The sequence below is a fragment of the Parasteatoda tepidariorum genome, chromosome 7 (assembly GCF_043381705.1).
Source record: "Parasteatoda tepidariorum isolate YZ-2023 chromosome 7, CAS_Ptep_4.0, whole genome shotgun sequence".
Taxonomy (NCBI): Eukaryota; Metazoa; Arthropoda; class Arachnida; order Araneae; family Theridiidae; genus Parasteatoda; species Parasteatoda tepidariorum.
Genome location: NC_092210.1, coordinates 64,944,797 through 64,955,800, shown reverse-complemented (window position 1 = coordinate 64,955,800; position 11,004 = coordinate 64,944,797). Strand labels below are relative to the sequence as shown.

The 11,004-nt window shown below is 29.0% G+C and overlaps 1 protein-coding gene and 1 long non-coding RNA gene across 2 annotated transcripts in view; one reads left to right on the top strand and one right to left on the bottom strand.

The window, feature by feature from the left end:
• The window catches only part of LOC139426048 (uncharacterized), a 35,056-nt gene that overhangs the window by 19,957 nt on the left and 4,095 nt on the right, over positions 1 to 11,004 (bottom strand). The gene's annotated exons all lie outside the window — the stretch shown is intronic.
• LOC107452687 (organic cation transporter protein) overlaps positions 49 to 11,004 on the top strand; it is a 59,779-nt gene continuing 48,823 nt past the window's right edge. The window contains exon 1 of the mRNA XM_021146883.3: positions 49 to 341. The gene's annotated coding sequence lies outside the window, so the exon portion shown is untranslated. The remainder of the gene's footprint in view (positions 342 to 11,004) is intronic.

The window sequence follows — 11,004 nt, the reverse complement described above, 5'->3', positions numbered from 1 at the left end:
AATTAAAATCAAGAGAAAGGGCTAAGATTTGATTTCTAGAACATTTCAGAGTCTTCGATTAAATAAAACTACTGTGGGAAATCTCCATCGCCAAATAGTAAGTTAAATACGGATAAAGTAATTCAAATAAACGATTAGGTTTAAATCTTACAATGTCACCCCCATCCTGTGATTGACCCATCACGGGACAAACTCGAAAACAACAATGACTTTTGAACTTGACCTTTCCTCAGATTTGTAACTTTTTATCACCCAAAAAATACGATATAAAAGCAGCCGAAGGAAAGGGTTGAAAAAGCAATCAGCCTAAGTGACAATAGGCCGAACCATGACTAAACTTGGTAAGTCTCTCTCCATCTATTCTAAAAAGCACGTAAGAATTAATGTATAAATAAGTTGAATTAATTGTATATTCTAATTCTAAAATAATCCTGTTAATTGTTAAATTTTTGTTCAATACAGTTATGTTATTTAAATAATAAAATGTTACTAGTTAAAAGCAAGACTTCTATTTATCCTTTATTTAAAATTATTCAAAAACGCCACATAATTTTAGAATATGAATAATGTAAGATAATTGCGAAATTACAAATGACTAGAGTAAAATTAGAGATGACTAGAGTAATCACTTATAAAAAAACATATGTCTTATAAAATAACAGATTCAATTGAGATTTTGATAAAATGACTAATTTCTAAAAAACAACTTGAAAATGAATAATGATATAAAATTGATTAGAAAATAAAATCATAAGGAAATGATTGTATTAGTGTTAGATTTTTCTGGTTTTCAGATGGTATCTAATATTAGGTACTACTTACTTCTTGGGCTTTGTTAAAGTCTCATGGTATCATTTTATTGCATTGCGATTAATTTTCACAATCGCTCAGACTTGAAATTTTACAAAGAATAAGGTAGATAGTTATAAAAAAAATTGTAAAGTTTTTCTTTTTGGTTTGTTTTAAATTACTAGAGTTTATCAGTCGTCTTCAATACAACATATTAATAAAAATGCCTTTGTCTTAATAATTATGACAAAGCAGGTTTTTTAAAACTATGGCAGCTAACACTAGAAAATATCCGTGAAAATTTAGTATTAATGTTTGACCACATTTTTCTAATGGTTCTTTTGAAAGTAATACAAAGAGGTACAGGATCACCCAGAATAACTTTTGATCTAATGATCAAATTTCAAGTTCTAGGACTTAATCTTAACGGTTGGAGGAAGGGATCTCAAATACGATAATTATTTTGTGCAGACGATATTTCAGGCTACGAAATCACACACAAAAAGTACTTTCTCTGAATAAACATACCTTTTTTTCGATGAATTCGGATCTCTGATTCCAAAGATATGGGGGATAGCTGCAATCTGGGAAATATGGTCTAAATAGTTTGGTCAAGAGAGCCGTCTAAAGTTTTGACCCCCTAATATTATCGTTTATCCAAAGAATTCTACGCAAAAAATAAATTTTAGTAAATATTTATTATTTTTATTATTTTATTTAATAATAGTAAAAAAAGTTTTGTATTGTAAGGTGAGCAATTTTTTATATAATTTTAAAGTATTTAACACTACTAGGCAAAATACAAAATTTGAGCAAAATTGGGCAAATATTAAAAAAGTCGTATAGTTAAAACTCGATTTCTCAGGAACTATTCAACCGATTTCACTCAAATTTTGTATTTTGCCATTCAAAATTAGATACTTAAAAACGATGTAAAGATTTTATACCTTACAATTCAAAATTATTTCGCCTGTGTTATTGAAAAAACAATAAATATTTATTAAAACTTATTTTTATATGTAAATATCCTAAGATGAATGAATTTTATAATTGTCTAGAAAAATTTTTCAATCTGGGTAAAAAATTGTCGAGATATGGCGCAATACGCCGAAAGTAAAATTAACATTAAGGGGTCAAAACTTTGGACCGCTATCCTGTCCAAATTATTATGACCATATTTCAAAGATTGCGGCTACTTCCTGTATTTTGGGATTAGAACTCCGAATTCGTAGAAAAGAGCTATGTTTATACAGAGAAATTACGTTTTTGTGCCTGATCTTGTAATTTATATCGTCTGCACTAAATAATTAGCATATTTGAAATCCCCCTTACAAACCCTTAAGATTGAGTCAGACAAAGTGAAGATCCCGTCATTAAATCAAAAATTATTCAGAGTGATCCGCTTTTTTTTCTGGTGCTCTGTATATTTACATATTGCATTTCTATGCATTAACTTTTTCTAGTTTTTGTTTTCGCTATTAAGTTAAGTTACAAGATGTTTATCAAAATTTATTATTTCGATCGGAATAATCTGTTTTTTTTTTTTAAATCTATTCTCTTGACTTAATTATTGGGGCAATATCTTTTAGAAAGCAGTTAACCATATCTTTACTAATTTCCAGCGTTTGAGTTTGCAACTGGAATTATCTTGCAAGAATAAGCGTATCTTAACTAAACCATTAAAAACAACAAAAAATAACATCTTAGATGGATATTATAAGTTAGTGCTTGAGTTTAGTTCAGTCGAAAAATGACTTTTTTCTTTTGATCACTATATAACTCAATTTTAAACTTTTTTATTGAATGGATCGTAGTTTGATCACGTCAAAAATTTCGTAATTCTGTTGCTATAACTAAAACTGTGAGAGTTAAATAAGCACTTATATCCCCATTTTTTAGGGCATAGCTTATAAAGAATTTATATGATAAACTTTATTCTGTTCTCTTAAATGGTATGCTCTCCAGAGGGTCATATGTAGGCAAAAGTATATTGTTATAACCTTTTATTAAAAGTACAGAAGTTAATACAAAATTATTCTACTTTTGCAACAGAGCTCGTGGGTCATAATTAACTTTACCCTCGTGATTAACAAGGTTATGACTATTAGAATATGTAAATGTATTTATCATATGTAGGCAAAGGTATATTGTAATAACCTTTTATTAAAAGTGCCGAAGTAAAAACAAAAAAATTCTACTTTTGCAACAGAGCTCGTGGGTCACAATTAACTTTACCCTCGTGATTAACAAGGTTATGACTATTAGAATATGTATATGGATATGTATTTATCATATGTAGGCAAAGGTATATTGTAATAACCTTTTATTAAAAGTGCCGAAGTAAATACAAAAAAATTCTACTTTTGCAACAGAGCTCGTGGGTCACAATTAACTTTACCCTCGTGATTAACAAGGTTATGACTATTAGAATATGTATATGTATTTATCATATGTAGGCAAACGTGTATTGTAATAACCTTTTATTGAAAGTGCCGAAGTAAATACAAAAAAATTCTACTTTTGCAACAGAGCTCGTGGGTCACAATTAACTTTACCCTCGTGATTAACAAGGTTATGACTATTAGGGCATATATATGTATTTATCATATATAGACAAAGGTATATTTTAATAACCTTTTATTAAAAGTGCCGAAGTAAATACAAAAAAATTCTACTTTTGCAACATAGCTCGTGGGTCATAATTAACTTTACTCTCGTGATTAACAAGGTTATGACTATTAGAATATGTGTAGAAGAATGATACTACATAATTATAGATTTGACAAAAAAAGTAATTCGTAGGAGCAATCTATCAATCTTACGAGAAGTGTAAAATATTTTTGTTTATATTTCTTTCGATCAGATGAATTATTTATGTTTACCAAGACGATGTATTGATGTTGACTTTCCGGTTTTGAAAATAGCATCATTTATTGAAGTCGTAGATAACAGTAAAATAAACTGTCCATAAAACCTTTTTTTCAATGACAATAAGGTTAGACGTCAATAAGAAAATCTTTTAACACATTATATTTGGGGTCTTGACACAGACTTATCTCGAAAAATAAAGAAAACTAGAGAAAAAAATTCATTTCAATATTTTCTTAAGCAGTTGTTTCCGATTGCAATAAAAAAAACGAATTTGTATTGACAGAAATATGATAATTTGTGCGGAAGTAAATAAATAACTGATTTGAAACATGCTTTATTCTTATTTATGAAAAGTGAAATTATTTATTTTCATTCGTCAATTATTTTGAAAGGTCACACTTTATATAATAAAATTATTTATTCTTATTTCTTGCAAGAAACGAGCCACTATAAAATGTCGTTCAAAAGCATTATAAGCTAATGGTAGTTGCAATTTAATATAATGGTAAAACTGTTTTTTATGCCAGGTTTTAAAATACACTGGTGGACAAAATTAAGAGATGGAAAGCATTTTCGCACATTTCTATGACGCTATATTCTTCTATGACGCACATTTCTATGATGCTATTTCTGGACGGTTATTGATATGGAGGGAACCTGGAATCCGATACCATCCCAGCAACATTATCGAAAGGGACCATTATGCTGGTGGAGGACTCATGGTTTGGACAGGGATCATGCAATATACCCGCACACCGCCCCATGTGTTTGACAATGGTTCCGTGAATGCCCAGAGGTACAGCCAGGAGGTCTGGGATGTTCTTGGGAGAGCTATTGCGATGCGCCAACCTCTCCCCAGAACTATTCTGCAGTTAAAAATTGCTCTGGTGGAAGAATGGGAGGATCTTCCATAAGTCCTCCTTAACTCCCTTATTAACAGCTTGCATACTCGTTGTGCATGCTGTCTGTGTGTCAGAGGTGACCATACACCATACTAGAGGCAACACACACTGTACAAGACACACTTTTATTGTCATCTTTTATCTTTAAGTTCAGACTACATTGGATTTATTGGCAATAGGTCTTGCCAGTGAATGACACTTTCATTTTTGCTTTGCATACTTTATTATCATGGAATAAGCTATATCTATACCAAATTTCATTTATTTATGTTCAGTATTTTTTGAGATATTTGAGAAAATGTCTTCCATCTCTTAATTTTGTCGACCAGTGTAGTTTAATGCTAATTTTAGGTATCTAGTTTAAATATTTATTATTCGATTTTCATGTGAATAAAATAAGTTGTAAAGAATATGCAAATTAAAATAATTTGTGGTCCTTAATTCATTTTTGACAAAATCATAACTGATTACCCCTTTTTGAACCATCCAAGGTTAATGGAAACATATGTCCCAAGATCCAAAGGTATCCCATTTATATTTCCCCCCAATTTTTGTCTTCAAGATTAACTTACAACACAATTTAATCAATTTATCTACACGGAAAAAAATTCTGGTTAAATCGCCGTATGGTTTGGTAATAACATTTCTGGAGAAAAAGAACCTTAATTTCGGCTAATGAATCTATTCAACCATTTATTCGGTAATTTTTCCGCTTACATGTAACGGTTCATCAAAAGTTCTTGTTTTCAAAGTTATAGTTCTTTTTACCACACATTTATTAACAAATAAAAAACTGAATTACAAATGAGAAACTGAAAAATTTCTCTTAAAGAATATAAACGAGAATCTCTACTTATATTTTTAAAATTATTTAAATTTTTTTCTTCTGAATTTAGTTTTAAAACTTTATTAAGGAAGATGGAATTAACATTCTAAAAACTAATTTAACATACTGTTAAGTTACTGTAAAAGTTATTTAAATTAAATGGACGCATGTCTAACTTTAAGGGATAAAATATTGATGTATTTTTTTAACGATTTCGCAATTTTTTTTCTTTTGAACTATTTTCAAAAAGGAAGAACCACCCTTGATAATTTATGATAAATAGATTAATGATTACCAACTGTTGATGATGTAAACTAGGTTGTTCACTTAAAAGAAAACAGTAGGCATAAGCAAGGACAAATTCGACATTAAAAAAATTTATAATCTTCAGTTTGATGGCTTCAGAAAAAAAACATTGTGTTGGTTTCAACCAGTTTCAAGATGTCAAACTGCAATAAATCTGCTTGACATGATATCAAATGTCTAAGTATGTGACTTAATTGAATAAAGAAGTTGATAAAAATTCCGTCCCAAGTTCATATAATAACAGATGTTAGAACGTTTCACTATTTGAACATTTTGTCAGTTTTATTATTTTCAGTCAGATCATTGCAAAATCTGTTACTTTCATTTACTTGTTAACTACAATAATTAGTGAATTTTTTAAAATATAATACTTTTTCAGTTTTGAGTTTAGGTTTGGAGATTGAACTACCACTTGTATGTTTAAAAAAAAACATCTAGATATAACAATACGGCATGGTTCATTTTTGTACGAGACAGTTTTCATTATATTTTTCTTTCATCGAACGTTATATACACTCAGTTTAAATATTTTTTGTTCTTATACATTCCACAATATTTTTAAAATTTCATTTAAATATGCCTAATTTGTACTATTTTTCTTGCTATTGCATTTTTTATGCACTGTAGCCAACATACTCTGTCGGTATACAATATACTCTGTAAATTAGATAATATTTTTACCTTATATATTTTGAAATATTTTAAAATTTTTGTTTAAATAAATTAGCATAATCTAAACCATTTTTCTTGATATTGCAGGCAATATACTTTGTAAATTATATAATCTTTCTACAATTTGCAATTTTAAAAAATTATTTTATTATTCACAGAATTTTTCTATTTCACAAACGGAAAATGCATACGTATTTAATCGTCTTTTTATAATTGTGATGCCACAATTGGCATTACATATTTATTTCCTACTTTTCAAAATATCTTTGATTACTTAAGCTTATTTTATTAATCGAATTATGTTTAAAATAAATCAAAGAGTTAATCTTTTAAAGCAAACATAAAATATATATTTTATGTTTGCTTTAAAAGATTAATATATATATTTTATCGATCAATGTAACGGATACTTTTTATTTCATTACTAATGCAGACTCATTAATTCACTGCCTCCAAATCGAAAACTAAAATCTATTTATAACTTTTTTGATTCTAAAATTTCTTACCGCAAATATGTTTCAGTTGCAGAGTTGTACTAATTCCCATAATTTTGTTGGCGACTCGTGAGCGCCAAGGTATTTTTAAACCCAATTATTGATTATGCGGGATTGGCTTTGTTTCGGCTGTGTTATATTGTGATAATTCGCCAATTTTGTATTTCCTATCCATGCTTCTCCTGTGTCCGTTCGGAACAGTTGCATTAACTTTTAATGTCAAATTTATGGCGCCTAAAAGTTTAAAAATGTAATTTTAATAAGAATGCCAACTTGAACTCAATCTTCCATCTCTTATATATATTTTTTTATAGATCAGATATTCTTAATCTTTGCTTAATAAACTGAAAATGAATCCTGTACACTCAAAAAAATCAGATCAATGAATAGTAATATCGGTACATTACCATAGTACGGTACAAATTTGCTAAATCTTAATAAGGATATAACATGAACCATAAAAATGTGTGTGCAAGTTTAAGAGTTGCGATAATGGGATTCAATATACCTCCATACATACACTGTTTGAAATAACTTGGAAAAAATAATTAAATAACAGTTTATTTAATTTTTATTTTACCATATTTAAACAAATCAGTTTAATATCCATAAATATGACGGCATTCAAACTTTTAACTGTGAAAAAAATCCGATTATTAACTGCTTTCTCCTAATACCGTTAAACAACCAGAATTTTATCGAGCTTAGTTTCTTGCAAATCAGTACATATTAGAGCTGAGAGGGCTAATATGTCAATCTCATGACCAAAAAAAACGGGGGTTCGAGACCACACAGCAATATTTCTTCCATCTCCTTCAATACCAAAAGAGTTTCCAAGATACAGCACCCCCCCCCAATTTGTGACTCTGGACTGTTAGAATAGGATACTTTCATTCGCACCTAGATGACAGCACCATAAAGCTGCTAAACTGTATCCAATGTCCAGTTATATTTCTTTTTAATGGATTAGAAACCATGGTGGTTGTAAATGGTTAAACAAAACTGCAAATGTCAAAAATGTTCGTTAACGCAAATTTTACCGTTAACTGGATGGACAGACTGTTGTCGGTTATTTTACCATAATTTTAGAATTAAATTTCTAACAGTGTATTTTACAGCAAATTTAGTAAACTGTCTCCTTTTATATTTTAAATATCATCTGTTGTGATTGGTATTTGATTTACAAGTTTCGCAATCTCTATTGCTGAGGTAATTCTGGAAGGTAAATGATAAATAGATTCGACCGAAATTAGATACATATTTAAAATTTTCAAAAGTATACTTATCTTTATTATTTTTAAAATAGCAGGAAGTTAAATAAATTTCACAATTATTTTCTTATAAACATATTCAGTTTGACCAGAATCAATTTTCCTATAATGTCTTTTTTAGTGCTACAATTCCTTTTTCGTTACTATATATTATAATATTTTTGTTTGTTTATGAAAGTTTCCTTAACTAAAAGTAACGAAATCAGAAAAAAAAATCTATCCTGCATAAGAGAATAAATATTAAAAATATTAAATAAAAGTAATATTTTTTTTCTTAAATGAAATAGCAAAAGTAATGAAACAAGTACCATCTCCTCTTAGAAAATCAAATATTAATAGCTGAAAGTATTAATATTCAAATATTAATAGTTGGTTTTTTCAAGATAATCATAATTCTTAAAAGGAACATGCTCTTTAGAGAAAAAAAACGTTGTGAAACTAATTTGAAACTCGTCTGTACTTATCCAGCTAGGGGAAATTTTGAAGTGAAATCGGTAAAAACCCACCAAATCACTCTAAATACCTTTTATGGAAAAAAAAAAATACTAGCCTATGATAGGACGAGAAAGGATAATTTGTGATTCTTTAACTTTAAAGCGTCTTTCATATAATCAAAATCATATGATTGCGCGTATATGCGTAAGTTTAGGTATTTTCTTAAAAGTTCATAAATTTCATTTGAAAAAAAGAAAGAAAAAAAAATGGAAATGCTCTTTTGAATTTTGATTTGATAAAATTCCATTGCTTCGCGAGATAGTTTCTCAATATAACCTTTGTAACGTAAGTATAAACTTGTTCTTCTCTAGTTTACAATAGAGCTCTTAATTTTATATTACATGAGATGGTTTAAGTACGTCACATTATATCTTGTGTATAACAAATGTTAGATTAGCTAATAAACTATACCATGTTTCCAAGTAAATGCAAAGTACATTTACTTTTAACCTAGTAAAATATTAGGTTAAAAGTGAATGTACTTTTAATATTTTTTCTAATGTACTGTACTTTTTAATAAGTACTGTCTAAATGTACTGTTTAATATGGTTTCAAGACAATTCTTTTTTAAATTAAATTTTCTTAAATAGTTAATATGTTTAGGTAGCTTGGAGGTTTCTTTTTTTAAGTATGTTATTTAATCTAAATGGCATCATATCGTTTAATAAATTATTTTAAGATTGAAAATTATAATTTTAAGACTCCAAAACTTATTTTATTGTGTTGCATCATTTATTATGTGCAACTGTAATTTCATGATGTTTAAATTTTATGTGTTTGTCAGGAAAAATTGACGATATAAATTTATGAATCTATCTGCAATATAGGAAACCATTCATGTTGTAAAATATTTTTATTTTTATAATGTAACCGTCTCTAGGAAACTATTCATCTTGCAAAATATTTAAATTTTATAAACGTCATTGAACTGCAGAACCAAGTTTGAGTTTACGACTACTAATGTTCAACACCGTAGCTGTGTAATTTTGAACCCAATTCAAAAGACATGGGGTATCTCGGATCAAGTATTGGAAGAAATTAGTACTTGTGGTAGACATTTTGATGGAACTAACCCACTTTTGCGTTACATGGAGAGGAAAACCCCGAAAATATCACATGATTGGCCTACCGGCAAGGGAACTCTAACCCATGATCCGTCTGCCACTGAGGATGTTTTACGCCAGCATTGCTGCTGAGGTGAGCTGAGTGCGGAATTTGCTTCTGCCAGTTATCGCTTGGATTCGAACCCGTGACACCTCATTAGGAAGCAATCACTCCATTCCCTGAGCCACCATGGCTCCTTGTGAAATATTTATTAAATCTTTTACAAAAACTTTCTTTGGAAAGTAGCACGCGTTCTCCATTACTTTAGTTTTCCAATACATAAATTTTTTAAAACTCAATTACTGTTGATTTTAAATTATTTAGTTTTAAATGTATAATTTAAAAGCATGACGTCACGTTTTAAAAGCAAGTCTATAAGCAAAATTGATTATACAAAAATACAACAATTAATATAGAAATGCGAGCGCGCATTACAGATGTAAGAGGTTTGAAAACCTGATGTAAGGGGAATATTTCTGAGTGATGCATGATTACCATAAAAGAAACCTTTAATGATTGGCATAAAAGTAACCTAACCAGCTACTTTGTATACGGAGTTTTCATTTAAAAAAAAGAGAATGGTCTGTGCAATGTTTTTTTGAAACAGTCAGGTTTTAGTCAGATTTGTTATAAACCGGACTTATCACGTCAAGAGCTGACTTGATAATTAACTTAACTAATAAACATGTCTTGATAACAGACCTGTTTTATGAAATCAGGCCTGTTGGTCAAAGCACCAGTTCAGGTTAACAGAAATCTAAAGCCACATTTTTTGTAAGTTTCTTAGCATGTGTTTTTTTACTGCACACAGAATTTGGAATATCATCTATATATATTTTTTTCTTACACGGAGACAAAAAAAACCTTATTACAACTCACCGAATGGCAACACTGGAAAATCGACCAATGATTGTCACTAATAATGTAACATGCCAAATCTAGCTGAGATGGCTCAACATATAGCGCTTTTAAAAACGGAAACTGAAATAACCAGAGAGAGCATAAGCTAGGCAGAAGGGAGTAGTCTTTGTCGATAGATCTCTATTTTAGTATTTTGTCGAAAGCGCTTTTTGTTCACGAATTTATATATTGCGAATTTATTTGACGATTTTTGATTTATATCACGAATTTTTAATAGACTTAATTATAGCCAAAATTTTAACCTTTTTAAAGAGATATCAGTTTTAATCAAATTTTATCTTAAGATTTTATACTATGGCACATTTCTAATAGGTTTAACGAATTACATGTCATTTATTTGAATTTAAATTTAT